We start from the raw sequence: 16,062 nt of genomic DNA, 5'->3' as shown, positions 1-16,062 counted from the left end.
CCTTCGAAAGTCTCTATCCCATTGATTTACTATTTCATTTCTCAGGAGGTCTTGGGGTCATCTACAACCATGGAAGTTTCATTGTGTACCTCATTCTGCTAATTTCTTTAAAAACCTACTCACCAAGATCAGCCCCTCTTGATCTCTGAGGATGCTTACTTTTTGCAGGGCAATGGTTCCTTTTTATTAGCTGGTTTTCCTATTTTGGGATATGCTTCTCCATCCATTTCCAATAGTCCCTTCATCCTCTGGTGACTCAATCATTCTTTATTCTTCCACTCTAAGTTTTTGGTGTGGACACTTGTCAAAGGCAATTCTAATATCCAAAAGACGACTCACTCCCCTTTCTCCATGTAAACTCTGATAACCAGACCTCCATCTAGAACTTACCCCGCCTTTGCCTCTATGTGTTGTACTGATTTGAGCTTTCCACAGTTCTGCACCGAATGATTACACCAGCTTGGTTAGTATGGAAGAGAAAACCGGTGGACGGTTTTCCAGCGTTTCCTCTGGAACCTGAGAATAAGGCTGACAGGGGCAACCTGACCATTGTCTCGCTAACATGGCAGCTGTTGCCAACAATTGGTCTCACATCATGGTCGACAGTTCCACAAGTCTGCCCATGAATTCACTCAAAATTCTTAGGTGATCGCATCCTGTCTGGGTGATTTATTGATATCTGTTTTGCCATTAAAGACTAGAGCATTCTGCGCATTTACTACAATTTTGTTGGATGCTCCAATCTGTTCATTTCAAGGGCACACATCTTCCCTGGTAAAGGGCAAGGCACAGAGTTGATACAATCTCTTTTCTATTTCTTTCTTTTTTCTTTCTTTCTTTCTCTTTTTCTTTCTTTCTTTCTTTCTTTCTTTCTTTCTTTCTTTTTTTTTCTTTCATTCATTTTTTTTTTTGTGTGTGTGTGTGTGTGCATTCCATCAGTGCCCTCTGCTTCTCAGTTTTGTTTTTGACATTCTTTGAGGTTTCTTGCAAGGTGTTGTTTAATAGATCATAGGGTTTAAGAAATAAAAGGAATGTTATTTAAAATGTTATTTGGTCCAAGCGCCGCAGCCTAAAGATGAAAAACTATTTAAAAGAAGTTATGTGACTCGATCTGACCCACTTAATGGCTTGTTATTTCCTTTCTGATCAGGTGTGCTTATTTTGTGCTATGTATGTTAATGTGAAATTTTGAATAATACAGGTTCCTTTGAGGGCTTTACACTGCTATCCTCCTGTAAACTTGCACGGTACTGCAAAGAGAGGGCATCTGATAAATGCCATTGGGTGCCTCTCTGACAGCTGGTTAGTTGGATCTGTTGCGGGATCCAGAGGAGCCTCTAGAACTAGAGGAGCTCAAGGTAGCATCCGCCTCTGCCCACCATCCCAGTCCGGAACCCCACCCCCCCACATTCCCTACAGCTTCTGCCTGACTACCTCTGACAGCTTGTTCATTTCACCACGGACTAAGCTTCCCTGTTACAGTGGGTTACTTCTATGCACGGCCCACTTTCCCAAAGGCTGCTTTCTCAGAGCATTTCATTTTACCATCTCTGCTGGGAGATCTGAGACACCACGCATGGCATCTCAGTGGGATGGGATGAAATAGGAAGCCCTTTCAATTCTTTCGGGAGGGTGGGGAGCCAGCCAGCTTCTTTGACTCACCACCATCTTGCTGCCTTATTTTTATAGCTACAACAGAGCATGGAGTCTCCTTCTTCCTTTCAGCCTTCCTTCTGAACAGTGCACACACAGTCAGTACTGTCTGGGGGTTTTCTATTCCCTCTGGCCAAGTGGCCGTTTCTACTCTTGTGACGTCCACAGTGGCCCTCACTCTTGCCCAGGGACCGGAGGCTCCTGCTTTCTTTTTCTGCCTCCTGTGCAGAGGGTCTGTGCTTATGCTGGTAGAACCAGGATAAGCGCCCAACATGCCTTCCCTTTCCTCCGGCTAATACAGTCGGGTGGGCCACAGCTTCAGGCAGGGGTCCAAGTTTTCCAATTCTCTTGTGTCCTCCTAGCTGCTGGGCACAAAGCATGTCCCCTGTGAGCCCATGGTCACCACTGGATGGATTCTGGCAGCGTCTCTCTGCCCCCCAGGATGGGTCTACTATTCATGCACCAGCCAGAGAGAACTTCAGAAATGTACCTCAGTCTTGTCACTCCTCTGCACAGTGTCCTCCTCTCCCCAAACAGCGGCTGTGGCATCACACATACCACATGGAAGAATGGATAACTGTCCCTGTTTCGACACCCTGCAGTGTAGTAACAGTATAATACCCAAACCCTGCCACAGCCTCGCCGTGGCTTTGGTGTGCCCCGCCCCTGATGCGCTCTAGCCCGGGATGGTGGTGGACCTGACCCGGTGCCAGCGGGTTTGTCCCCCTGTGCCGCTGCCATTGCCAGGACAGGAACGCCCCCCAGGAGCTACTGCTGCTGTAGCACCCATCCCAGAATGATGCACAGCTGGGGAGTGGGGTGGAGTGGGACTTCCCTGGCTGACCCACAGATGTGCAGTGAGACACAGGTGCTCACTACTGTGAGCCACTCAGCTTCAGAAGTAGCCAGACCGTGAGAGCTGACGGACGCCGAATCCAGCCCTTCCCAGGGTCTGCACTCTGTGCTCGGTGTCCTCTTGAATGGCGTTTTTGGACACCCTTGTCCCCCTTTACTGCCTTTCGGCAGCTTGTTCCTGCCTAAGGGCTTTGCACTTACTGCGTCTTCCGCTTTTAAACTGTTTTCTTCAACGATCCCACCTGATCTCTGGGAGTGATAGTGCAGTGGGTAAAGCAGGGTAAGGGGGTAGTGAGTCCTGGCAGGTACAGAAGGAAGCTGTTTTCAAATGGTGGCTAGAAGAGGGGACGTTTGTGTGCAGAACTAAAGGCGGTGAGGGAGCGAGCCACACTCATGTCATTCAGACAAACTGCCTTCTAACTCACGCTATGTTCTTCCTGCCTGGGGACGTTCCATAACTCTCTTCTGCATCTGGACACCCCTTTCCTCTCTTCTTGTCACCCACACTCTTGGGGCCACATCCTCTTCAGGCTCCTCTGCTTTGTAGGAGGAGGCTGACGTTGGCGATGGCAGATGGACCTGTGTTCTAGTGGCCACCAAGCAGCCTTCCAGGTGTTTATTGGGGAGAACCAGCTTGAGTTTATACTCACCTGGGAAGATAAGAAATTCGACTGATAAAAGCAACATTTAACAAGAATTTTAAAAAACATATTAAATCCATCATTCTTCCAGCTATTCTGAAAATTACTTGTGACTCTGGCCGCATGGTGTCACATTAGCCTCTCAACACTCTGCTAGAGTTGAATTGTCTTTTTATTGTGATACCCCTGGCCAGTGGTGAAAGTTCATAAAAGATACAGTCCAGTGACATATGATGTGGTCTAGTGCCTTTCTACTCAAAGTGTGGTCTGAGGACCAGACATACTGTGGCATCGACATCACAGGGGAGCTTGTTAGACACACAGATCTCATGCTCTACCTCAGACTGTCGGAAGCTGTTCCTTCAAGGGTCTGTATGCTTCTCAAAGTCAGAAAAGGATGGCTTAATTCCCCATTTATGGCATCCCTTATTACCTTCTTTATTAGGACTTTGCAGGTGAATTCCTTTTTAGTTGGTCTCAAGACAAGTTGTCCTCCTGGACATTTTATTTGCTCTGTGGTTCTTGTAGACATTGTGAATTGTTTGCAGTTTCTCCTTCCTGGTTGGCTGTTAAAGATTTATCTTCCACGTGGCCTCGCACAATGTCTCGTACGAAGTAGGAAAAGTCTAGACATCTATTTGGTGCAGCAGTGAACGCATCTGTTCCCTGTTTGATAGAATGAAAAGGCTTTGAAAGGCCTACAGTGGAGGGCTGCTCAGGCATCAGGATAGCAGAAGGACTGGGAAGTGGCTTTTGCTTGCTGTTGGGCCTGAGGACGCTGAGGACACTGAGGACACAGGCCTCAGGCAGAGCAGCTGCAGACTAAATGAGGGGCCTGGTCTCAGCTTCTGAGGCTGAGGAGGAAGCCCACATTGTCACTGGTTTCCTTTCACGCAGCTGGAAGCTCGCACACCACATTGTGGCCCCTGTGAACCCCCCTCACATGCCCAGTTTGGGCTTCTGTATTGTCAGCTGAAGAATGACAATTGGTGTCATGGTATGTCAGGCAGGCCACGTGGACCAGCCTTGCCCCTGAGATGAGGCTTTGTTTCTTTTTCTGCTCCAGGACACAAGGGCCCTTGGGACTGCCAGGCACTGCAACTTCCATCCCTACTTTCCAGGAGAGAGAATGTTCCAGGCCCAATCTCACCCTCCCAAACCACAGCCCGTACCAGCTGGGAGAGGAGAGGGCCTTAGGCTGGCTGAGGCTGCCGTGAGGCAGGAGGGCCTAACAGGTCATTTCTCCTCCCCTTTCCAGACGGCAGCACCTCTCCAGGAGGCATGAAGGTTCGGGGCTGATGGCCTCAGTCCTAGTCCTTCAGAGGTCTGCAGGAGGGTCAGGTGGCTAGGACAAAGGTATGACTGACAGACCTGCACCATCCCCCTCCTGCCCTGTGAAGACTAGTGTGTCTAAAGTGCCCGTGATGTTGCTTACCTGTCTACTGGTTACTGCAGACAGACAGAGACATACTTGCAGGAATCACAATTAGCAAATGTATGTGTTTGTGCATATGTATGTATGTGTGTATGCATCAAAAATAAATATATAGGCCCTGGCCGGTTGGCTCAGAGGTAGAGCATCGGCCTGGCATGCGGGGGACCCGGGTTCAATTCCTGGCCAGGGCACATAGGAGAAGCGCCCATTTGCTTCTCCACCCCCACACCCTCCTTCCTCTCTGTCTCTCTCTTCCCCTCCCGCAGCCAAGGCTCCATTGGAGCAAAGATGGCCCAGGCGCTGGGGATGGCTCCTTGGCCTCTGCCCCAGGCGCTAGAGTGGCTCTGGTCACGGCAGAGCGACGCCCCGGAGGGGCAGAGCATCGCCCCCTGGTGGGCAGAGCGTTGCCCCTGGTGGGCGTGCCGGGTGGATCCCGGTCGGGTGCATGCGGGAGTCTGTCTGACTGTCTCTCCCCGTTTCCAGCTTCAGAAAATACAAAAAAAAAAAAAAAAAAAAAAAAAAAAAAAAAAATATATATATATATATATATATACACACACACACACACATATGTGTGTGTCTGCACATATCTATCTATCTATCTATCTATCTATCTATCATCTATCTATCACCCCAGGAATTAAAATCTGTTTTATAGCTTGTATATATAAGACATTAAAATGTAGCTATTCTGTAATGTTTATATAAGAAAGTAAGGAAGTGACTGAAGTTGGTGGTTGCTGTAATTTGGAAGCTATCTGTAAACAGGGCGCTTGGGGTTGAACAGATACAGACAAACTAGTGTCTCTCAGCCTTGGCCATCCATGGTGAATCCAGACGAGCAGACATACACGTCCTCATGCCCCGCCAGGCGCTGCCACACCTCCCAGCCCCAGTGTGGAAGGACAACCTGCATCACCCGGGATCACCACTCCTTGCTGCCTTCCCACGCCGGAAAGCAGGGAGTGAGGTTCTGGAATCTGCTGTAGACCCAAGCATAAGTCCCAGTTTGGGTCGCTGATGGAGTTGTACAAAATGAGATTCAGTTTTCCCTGTCAAGGGGTAGTCACCCTGGGACATTTTTTGGTTGCTCTGCACACTTCATTCATTATGAGCTACTCCTCAATCTCCTTCCTCAGAGGGGGCTGCACACTTGGAGCACACAGATGTACACTCACACCTTAGAGCAACCTTTTTTGGGCCACGGACCGGTTTAATGTCAGAAAATATTTTCACGGACCAGCCTTTAGGGTGGGATGAATAAATGCACAAAATAAAATTATGCAACCGGCATAAAAATGGTATTTTAAAATATAATTGTCAAACTTACGAGACAAGCATCAAGAGTGAGTCTTAGATGGATGTAACAGAGGGAATCTGGTCATTTTTTTAAAAAATAAAACATTGTTCAGGCTTAAATATAAATAAAACGGAAATAATGTAAGTTATTTATTCTTTCACTGCGGACTGGTACCAAATGGCCCACAGACTGGTACCAGTCTGCGGCCCGGGGGTTGGGGATCACTGCCTTAGATAACTTTTGCCCACACTCATTACCTTCTGTTTATCTGAGGTAAGTTTCATCTGCCTTCAGGCTGCTTAATCCCCAAAGTATTCCAACGTATGGGAGTTTTCTGCAAATCTCCTTAGCTTTTATTAGCCCAAACAATATAGAGCCAGCTGAAATCTCTGGGAAGAGATCAAATGACAATTATGTGACAATGGTCTATATGAATTCTGACCAGGTAGCAGAGGCAGGGAGGGCCGGGGTAGAGGGCAGGATAGTGGTCGGGTCAAGCTTGTGCCCCTCAAGATCTCACAGCCCTGGAGAGGCAGCAGGGAGCCCATTGCTGTCTGCTTCTGCCAGTGGAATGTGTGGATGTCTCTGCTTCAACCAGGCTGGGGAGTCCCCCTTGCTGGGAGCATGCGGGGGCCATGTTACATAAGGCCCCTTCTGTTTGAGAGAGTCAGTTATCAGAGAGGGAAGAGGGAGCAGAAGAATTGCTGGCAGGAAGTTAGCCAGCGAGGAGAAGAAGCTGGCGCAGCCGCCTCTCAGATCTGTAAAAATATCAGCAACTTGTAATCAAGGCGTGGAAAAGAAATGGGAGGGAGTCTCCAAGGACTGATGCGAAAAGGCCAAACGCTGAACTGGGCTAACCCTGAAAGCTGGCAGTGAGGGGTAGGGCACGGATGGAAGCAGCGGTCCTCCGGACCTGGGATAAAAAAGGCAATGTAGACCCCAAAGTGATGAAGGAGGAGAAACAGCAGCTCTCTGCAGAACCCGCGTCTCTCCAGGCTGGGCAGGCACCAGGCTCGTCTGTGTGGGCAGAGTCTGAGTGTTTCGACCAGCGAAGCTAGTCAGCTTCAAGCTGTTCCACAGAGAGTAGGCGTGAACCCAAAATCATCTCAGAGATTGACTTTATAAGCCTTCCTTTAAGAAAGAAAACATGGAACAAGCACTGCACCCAAAGGATTCTTTTTTCTATGTGCCAGTTACCTATGCAGGTATTGGGCCAGCTGTAAGATGCAAGCCTGGGTAGGTCCGAAAAGGCGAGTTGCAGACGCCTCTCCCCCTTCTTCAGTGTTCTGGGAAGAGCTTCTCTTTTTGACTCAAGGTTACTCACCATTTTTCTGTTCCACTTTTAGAAACAGAGGCCAGTAACACACAATCCCCTCTCTGGATGTTTTTTTTTTTTTTTCTCCTTGTTGGTCATTTTGTTTCCAAGGCGGATTCTTCAGTTGCATCTGCCTGAGCAGCCCATGCACTACAGCCAGCGGACATGGATGAAGCTTAGCCATCTATGGGAGAGAGCGACCATGACCTCTTCCACCGCCTCGTAAATACATCGCCATCCGCCCTCCCATCGGGTGCTCGCGGGTCTTGCTTCATATTCCTGCGGCTGCGGGGAAGATGGACTGTTAAGAATGAGTGACAAAGACTATATGGGTTTTTTGGGGAGATCAAACGCAGAGTGGCCTGGGTTAACCGGGCTAGCCTGGGGTCAAACCAGATGGGGAAGAAATGGGGCCAGAAGAAAGCCTCAGGCAAGAAGCCCCACCTGCTTTATGGGTTTCCTTCTAATACTGAGTGGGTGTATTCATTGGCTAGGGCTGCCATAGCAAAGTACCTTGAGCATTCTGAGTGGCTGAAACTACAGGAATGTGCTGTCTCGCAGTTCTGGAGGCTGGACGTCTGACCGCAAGGTATCGGCAGGGTGGGCTCCTTCGGAGGGCCCTGAGGAAGCATCTGTTGCAGGCCTCCCTCTTTGGCTTGCAGATGGCCGTCCTCTCCCTGTGCCACCCTGCACTTGGCCTAGGGAGGAAATAGACACGTGTACTGTAAAACTGGCCTCCTGCATGTTTGGTTAAAAACCAATGGCATTTTCTTACATGAAAGTACAATTTCTGTGATAACCTTCCTCCTGTGCTCCTTGAAAAAAACAATCTTTGAGCAAGATCATTAGTCAGGCAACTGTGTGGTGTGTGTTTATCCAGGTGCCACAGCGAGATGTGAAAAATATTTTCATTCCTTGCCTCTCAAGGTTGAGTTCTATTAGGAGGAACAGCTGGAGTCTGGCATTCTGGTCAGAGACAGTACAATAAGTTCTTGGTGCTTAGCTAAAATTTCCTATCCTGATGCAGAGCTAGGAGGTCTTCTCTGGGCTCTGGAGAGCTGTGCAGGTTACTGGCGAGTCATCAGCTTGCCTGAGTCAAGGGGCCACCCTCATGGTCACCCACATGGAGACATTAGCCTGGGCCAATGACCCTCAGGCCACAACCCAAACTGTCCTCCTTAAATGCCTGACCCCTTGGGGACCAGTTATTAATTTCTCTTGGTATAGGAACATCTTTTGTTTTTGTTAAAAAGAAATTACAAACTCAAAGCAATTTCCTTGTGAACCCAAAGTCAAACAATGAAGAAATAAATAGACAATGAAAATTTCCCCTTAACTCCCTCTTCCTATAATCTCTCTCCCCTTCCCATCCATGGCCACTGTTGATAGTTTGAGATGAATTGTCACATACATATTTTACAAAAAGACATGGTTAACATGTATATGTATGAGTGTGTATTAATGGGATCCTATTATAATACTATACTACACATATTATTCAGTGACTTCCTTTTTTTTCAATAGAGAATTTTACATGTCAGTACATACAGATCTACCTTATTCCTTTAACCAGTGCGTGCTACTTAGTTATTCCCCTAATACAGACAGTTAGATTATGGGAATGTCAGACCAAAATAGTTCATACTTCTTTCACCCTTTTATTGATCCCAATCATTTAAAGCTCTACAAAGGACCATATCTGGGCTATTGCCTTTGGCAATTTGAAGACTACAGAGAACTATCCCTAGGTCTTCTCTAGGCTCTCCACCAAGTCATTCCTCCCCAGAAGCCTGAACATTTTAATCTTCATTTTTCCATCCTCTGTGTTTCCATTACCTACACCAGGAACATCTGCTAAAATGCAGAGAAACGGGGGCTCTAGAGGGGTGGGGATCAAGCCTTAATAAGAGTTCCTATGCCATAAAGACAAGGGGGCTTTGCGAATCACAGAGAGAATTCACAAGTAAGGCACTGCTGTTCTTCTTGTGTAGCACTTTGTAAATCGCTTTCCCCTGGGTCCTGTCTCTTCTGTACTCGGCCATTGTGGGAGCGCATGTCCAGCCTCTTTTTTTGGTGTGCGAGGCAGAAGTGACCTGAGAGGATGGAATGTCTGGATTGAAGAAACACCAAAGGGGGTGGGGATGAAAGAGAGACAGAGAGGGAGGCCCGGGATGCTGGCAGCTCCCAGCTCACACTACCCACCTCACAGTGTCGCCTGGGGCTGACCCTGCTGTCCACCAGCATGTCTGCCTGCTGACTGGGCTCAAAAGTTAAAATTGGGTTCTCGTGGAGGCTGGCCAATGACTTCCTTGCCATGGGAGAGATTGCTTTTTGCTGTGTTTGCGAGATGTGAATTCATTTTTTTTTAATATCAGTAATACACAGTAAAGAGCTTAATCCAATTTACAAAGAAATAGGATCAGACAAGCCCTGGAAATATAATGTGCCTTTATGGCCCCAAGATGTTAGCGCGGGAGAAGAGTGAGTGTTACGGCCACAGGGAAGCACTCTCCGGCTTCCCTCCTCATCGGGGTCGTGGCACAGGAGTGGCCAGATTGCGAGGGGCCTGGAGTTTTAGGGGTGCCTTTACAGCCTTCATTCCTGTGATGCACGAAGATCAGAACATACTTACCCAGCAAGGTGACATATTAATGTACTGTTACTCATCTATGGAAATGAAGCTCCCCGCCCCTCTCAGGAGAGAATCTATTTAAAGTTATTGTTCATGCAGAGAGCACACTGGTCCATCAGTGCGGCCTTTCTGGTCCTTTGTGAGCAGAGCCACTCATTTCCTTATATAGGTGGCCCTGGCTGGAGGTACCATGTGCCTGACTTGTGTGAATGGTGTGGCTCGCAGTCATGATTCTTTTGTGGGCAGGAATGGAGAGGGAGGAAAGGCTGGGAGTGGATGGGAACCCCTGCTCATGAAGCTGCCACAGATTAAAAGCCTATGTCCTATGTCTGCACATTGCAAGGGGGTGCACCAGCTCTGGATTTGCTTTGACACCCTGAAATACTGATCTCGTGTGCGGGTTGCCAGAAATCTCCAGAAAGCTAGAATCCTGACAGTCAGGCAGGTAGGAGGAGGGCTGAGCTCCCTGGTGGTGCTGGGGTTCCACCAGGCGCCACTGCTTTGAGTCCATACATATTTTTTGAATGTCAAGTATGTGCCAGGCATGGTGTTAGGCTGAGCAATGAATAAAACTTGGCCCTGCTTTTCAGGAACTTATAAGACAAATTCAACATAATCTGGTGAGGTTGCTAGGAATGCGTGGAGAAGAGGTATTGAACTCAGCATGGGAACTGAGGGAAGAAAAAGAACATCAAAAACATGCGGAAACAGTATAGCTTCTTCCATGTGGCTGGAGTTGCAAGAAATGTGACCAGAGAAGTGGATAAGAGCCAGATCATGGGAGGGCGGATGTACCCTTCTAAGGAGCTGGAACTACAATCAGTAAGTGATGAGGATCCCGTCAAAGGTTTGAAACAAGGCAGTGATATGGCTTAACCTGTGTTTTCACAGGTCATGCTGCGTATGTCTGCAGAATGGAACAATTCTTGAAACCAGGAGACCACTTAAGATTCTGAGACAGTAAGCCAATGGAAACCCAATAAGGTCTTGAACACACATGGAATCTGATAGGGTGAGGGTGAGCAGACAGGTGCACAGGCTGGAGTGTTTGGGAAAGGAATTCACAAGGACAAGGCAGGCCGTCAGAGGTCCATCGAAAGGAGACAAGAATTCCAGCAATGGGTGCAGCAGCTGGATCTTACAGACAGGCCTCTGCTGGCGGAGACTAGGGAGGAAGCAGACAGAATAGGGAGAGTCCAGCTCTGGAAACATGTGGATGGTGGGGGCTGCCCTGGGTATAACAGAATCCTAGCTCAGGGCTGTGTGACAGATCCCAGAACCTACCTTCTGATGAAGATAGGGCCAGAATGGCCCTTGGAGAAGGTGAGTGACAAAAGACCCGTAGGGTACAGGTGTTTGGTCACTGTGGCAGAATGGGGCTGGGATAGGCAGTAACTGGCATGCTCCGAACCTGCTGGGACCCACCCACCTGAGCCACCCCGTGGGGGTGTGCGACAGCCCAGGTCTTTGGAGCTAAGCAAACCTGAGTCCCAGTTTTTTTTCAGGAACTTTCTGGCAAATTGAGTAACTTACTTAAACCTCAGAATGTCGTTACATATGCCCATCTGTAAAACAGAGCTGGCAGTACCTAATTCACCTGGTTTTCGTAAGCAATAGGTTCATTTACTCAACCAACTTTTCGTTCTCTGTGTTCCACACAGAGAACTAGAGAGCCAGTGAATTTGATAGGCGAGGTCCTTACACTTGTGGAGCTTCATGGCAAATGCCCAGTCCCTATCAGTGAGGCTCAGTTTTTCCCTCTCTCCATGTCACTGCACAGTCTGGGAGCTCTGCTCACCGTCCTTGCAGTAAGTCACACTGATGCTCTAGTTCCCACGTCTGGGTCCCACCAACGGCACCCGGGGGAGTTTCCTGAGGGGGCAGATTCCAGGCTCCGTCCCTTGCACGCTGGATCAGAGCTTCCAGGGCTTCCTCACTCATGGGAAGGTGATCTGGGGAGGACGTAGGCTTGTCAGTCACCACCCGGTACCACAGTGAAGAGGACAGCTCTGGGCTTAGGGTGTGCACACTACAGCAGGACGGAAGCGGTGCTGGGCCAAGGTCAAGATCGGAAAAGAAACAGAAAATCTGCTAACTGTGCTTCTGGGTGCACTTGCTTCCTTGAGGGGAATTTTATGGTTATTTAATTAAAACATTCCACTCGGATCAAAGGCGTTGCTTTGACTTCTCATGTATGAACTACGAGACTGTGAAAGCCAAATGATTTGTCTGAGTGCAATTTATTAAGTGTCCTAAATGAGACAAAATATAATAAATAAAAGTCTTGGAAAGAAGTGTAAATATCTGTGGAGAAACCAATTATTCCTCTGTTTATGAACATTAACCCACGTTCAGTGTCAAGCCTGTGATACTCTAATGATGTTCGCCACGAGCCTCTTCTGACTGTGATGAAAGAACCCCGGGGGTCCTGTGGCCATCCCTCTGTGCTCATGCCTCCCTGGGGTCTCTCCTCTTCTTATGATGAAGGCACCAGTCTTCTTGGATCAGGGCCCCAGATTAACGGCCTTGTTTTAACGGAATCACCTCTTTGTAGCTATTATCCCTGAATATGGGTACATGGTGAGGTACTGGGAGTTGGGTACTTTGACACACGAATTTTAGGGGGACCCAATACAACCCATAACACTCCCTCTAGCTCCTCATATATTTGGTTTTTGTGTTTATTACGGCCTGGACTGGACTCCGGGCCTCTTGACTGTTCCCTGTTTCTGTCTCTACTTCCCTGCGCCTGTTTCAATGCTGTCCGACAGGAAAATGGATCAGAGGAGCCAATAGGGACTAAACAGTCATCTTGTTTGAAGCCTGGAACCTGGCTGCCCAGTCCTTCTCAATGTCACAGTGCAGTTCTCGTCTTAGGCAGCCTGGAGGTTCCCACAGGCCGGAAGCACTGGGCCCCGCCCGCCTCGGGGAAACTTGCCACCATCTTTTCCCCAGAAACTGACCCATATTTGGCCTGTCTTGTGTCAATCATAAATTTCAATATCCAAATTAAACATTCCCATTTCTTGGCCTCCTCCTAGCTTCCAGACATTATACCGGCCACTTCCACACACATTGAACTATTGTAACTGGTTCAGTTATGCTTTAATTTAGGTAAGCTGATGAGATTTGGGTCCACATATTTTAAAAGTGCAAGGCCATGATATAAATCTAGAACATCTTCCACTGTTCTGATGAAATATAAATTAGCAGATGAAACACTGCCATTTACCTATTTTTATTGTCAGTGTGGTTATGTTTTCTGGGCTCGTTCAGCTTGCAGTGGTCGGTTGATCCTTAGTAATCAGGGCTGGCTATAAGGATTCATGAAAAAAATGAGGAAGGCAGAAATGTCACGTGGCCCTAAGGCTGCAGAGCCCACAGCCGAACAGCAGGGCACACAGGCTCAGGAACCACGGATGCTGGCAGCCGGTGCGCCGTATACCCGCAGCGGCCGCAGCAGGCTCCACGCTCTAGAGTGCCACCTGTGTGGCACTCGGACCCTCTGGCCCTGATCTTGCAGTCGCTGCGGCTCCTGGAGAAAATCGAGCCTACCTCTGTAGAGTCCGAGTCCCTCCTCCCCACGAGAAAACTGAGGGGCTCAGCTTCATAGGCCACCGGCCAGCCTTCAGGGCAGGGACCTGGTCCACCCAGTTGCGTTATGCTGGGAGCACATGGTGATGTGAGGCGTCTCGGCAGGGGGCAGGATGACTCGGCTGTCTGGTGTAACAGACTAAAGTCACCTGGTGGCACAGAATTGTGGGTAGGGTGTCCTAGTAATCCTCAGAAGGTCCCCGGCTCATTTCTGCCATGGGCTTTTTATGTGAAATTCCTTACTTTACTTATCTCCAAACAGAGGAGTGCGTGGCCATTCTTACCTCAATTTAGGAGTGACATAATGATGAGGTAGGTAGAACCATGGCAGGTATTCTATAACTGCAGAACAGCCTGGTCATTAGAAACCCAGCCAATAGACCTACTCAATTCAGCCGAGGACACCATTACCACTTAGCTACAAGGCTACCAGTGAGAAAACAAGCTGGTGTTTTTTATTGTGTTATATCTGAACTGCTGATGTTCTTCCTGCTGGTAGAAGCCTGTGCCAGAGTTGTTCAGAATTACTTTGTCAAGCCTAACTCTCTGGGAGCTGGGAGGGAAAACAGAGCTGGGGGCATTCTCTGTTGCGAATAACCATAAAATCCACCTTGAAAAGCCGTGCAAAGTTGCAACAGAGATAAGGCGGTTGGAAATTGGCTTCGGCTTGCTCGAAAAAAATAAAGAGAAGGAGGATGCCAGCCTAGGAGGCTGAGTGGCAGAAACAGCTTTTCAGGAAGGCAAGAGTGGCTCCCAGAATACCCAGTGGCCAGGCAGGTAGAAGAAGAGTGTGGGTACCAGGCTGGCCTGCTCAGTGTTAGTGCTGCTGCTTCTTCTTCTTCTTCTTCTTCTTCTTCTTCTTCTTCTTCTTCTTCTTTCATTTTCTTTTTTTGACAGAGACAGAGAAAGAGAGTCGAGAGAGGAACAGATAGGGAGAGACAGACAGAAAGGAAGAGGGGAGAGAGATGAGAAGCATCAATTCTTTGTTGCGGCATCCTAGTTGTTCGTTGATTGTTGTTCATTGATTGCTTTCTCATATGTGCCTTGACTAGGGGACTACAGCAGAGCGAGTGACCTCTTGCTCGAGCCAGTGACCTTGGGCTTCAAGCCAGTGACCTTGGGCTCAAGCCAGCAATCTTGAGCTTCAAGCCAGCGACCCTGCACTCAAGCTGGTGACTTCAGGGTTTTGAAACTGGGTCCTCCACATCCCAGTCCGACGCTCTACCCACTGTGCCACCGTCTGCTCAGGCAGTGTTGGTGCTTCTTACTGCTCAGGTCAGGGGCAATAAAGGGACCTGATGCTGAAATGAAGTTGGGTAGCCTTCCCCAAGCCTGGCTGCTCCAGATTAGGGCAAGGCCAATGGCTGTGATGAACCTGATTGTTTCAAAGAGACCAGAAACATGGTGCCTGGGGGTCAAGGGCAGAATTCAATCCGTACAGAAAAGAAGTGACCAAGGCAATGGAAGGTCTCGAGACCTTAGAGATGCAGTCCTAGAAGACTGGGAACTGAGAATAAATCAACCTTCTCTAAAGAAGTCCATCCCAAGATCTAAGGACATGTCACTCAGAGGTGGGAGGGGGATCAGAAGGGAGTTTGGCTACGGCTGTGGTGAAACCTGCAAGGAGCAGGGGCAGCTGTCCTAGCTAGTCCTGGGACCTGGGTCGAACACTAAAATTAAGTCGCTAATTAAATTTTGGTGACTCAAGAGAATCAATGACCAGTTCAGGGTATAGTCTTCCCTGGAAAACAGTTAACAGGAGAGAGCTTCTTGGGGGAGGAAATGGGGGACAGGGAGAGAAAGAGCTTTAGGAGGATGACTGGACTCTTGTGAGCAGCTGAAAATCCTTGGCCAAAAATGCCCTGTGTGTAGTGACTGGAGGGGGGGCTATAGAATAGATGTGATTGAAGCAGCCATTCTTTTGATTGGCCCCACATTAAGAAACAGATCCAAACTGAGCAGCGTCAGGTTGTATGAAAGAAGCAGAGCCCTGGGAAATGTTTTCTTTTCTGTCCCTTGTCTCTCACTTTTCAAACATTCGCACCTTGATCAATACATCTGTCTCTGCAGGAACTGTCACATCGGGAGAACAGGCTCCCTGAGCCATACACTCAACTGCAAGCCCAGGACAGCACTGGGGTGCCACCTATCACTCAAGGCTTTCTGGAGGATCCTATTAAGAAGCTGGGCTCTTGACAGGCAAGGGACAGTGTTTATAAAAGTTCTTTTTACTTGAAAGGGCACAGAAAATAAATAAATAAATAAATAAATAAATAAAGCTGAGCACAGCTCTTTAAAAAAAGAGTTGATAAAACTGACAAAAATGAAAGAAGTAGCTTATCGTGGTTCTAAAAGAAAGACAAGGGCTTTTCTTTCTCCTTTTAAAGGCAGAATTAATTAGTCCACCACCATCGGCCTGAGCTCTGCATGGAACATTTGCTTGGACTCTAGGGGATGGGTACATCCTCTGGATAAGCTTTTGTTAAAGCAACAGTGTTTAAAGCAGTGAATTTAAATCCACCCACCAGACAGAATAGGGCACCAGCAAGGAAGAAGAAAGTGAAATTATGAGAGTGCTGTTGAGAAGTAACTCTTGAAAGAAGAAATGCAATTCCTTACACTTCTCTTAGGGACCAG

This window comes from Saccopteryx bilineata, chromosome 1, assembly GCF_036850765.1.
Source record: "Saccopteryx bilineata isolate mSacBil1 chromosome 1, mSacBil1_pri_phased_curated, whole genome shotgun sequence".
Classification (NCBI taxonomy): domain Eukaryota; kingdom Metazoa; phylum Chordata; class Mammalia; order Chiroptera; family Emballonuridae; genus Saccopteryx; species Saccopteryx bilineata.
The sequence above is the reverse complement of the archived record's forward strand: the minus strand, read 5'-3'. Positions refer to the sequence as shown.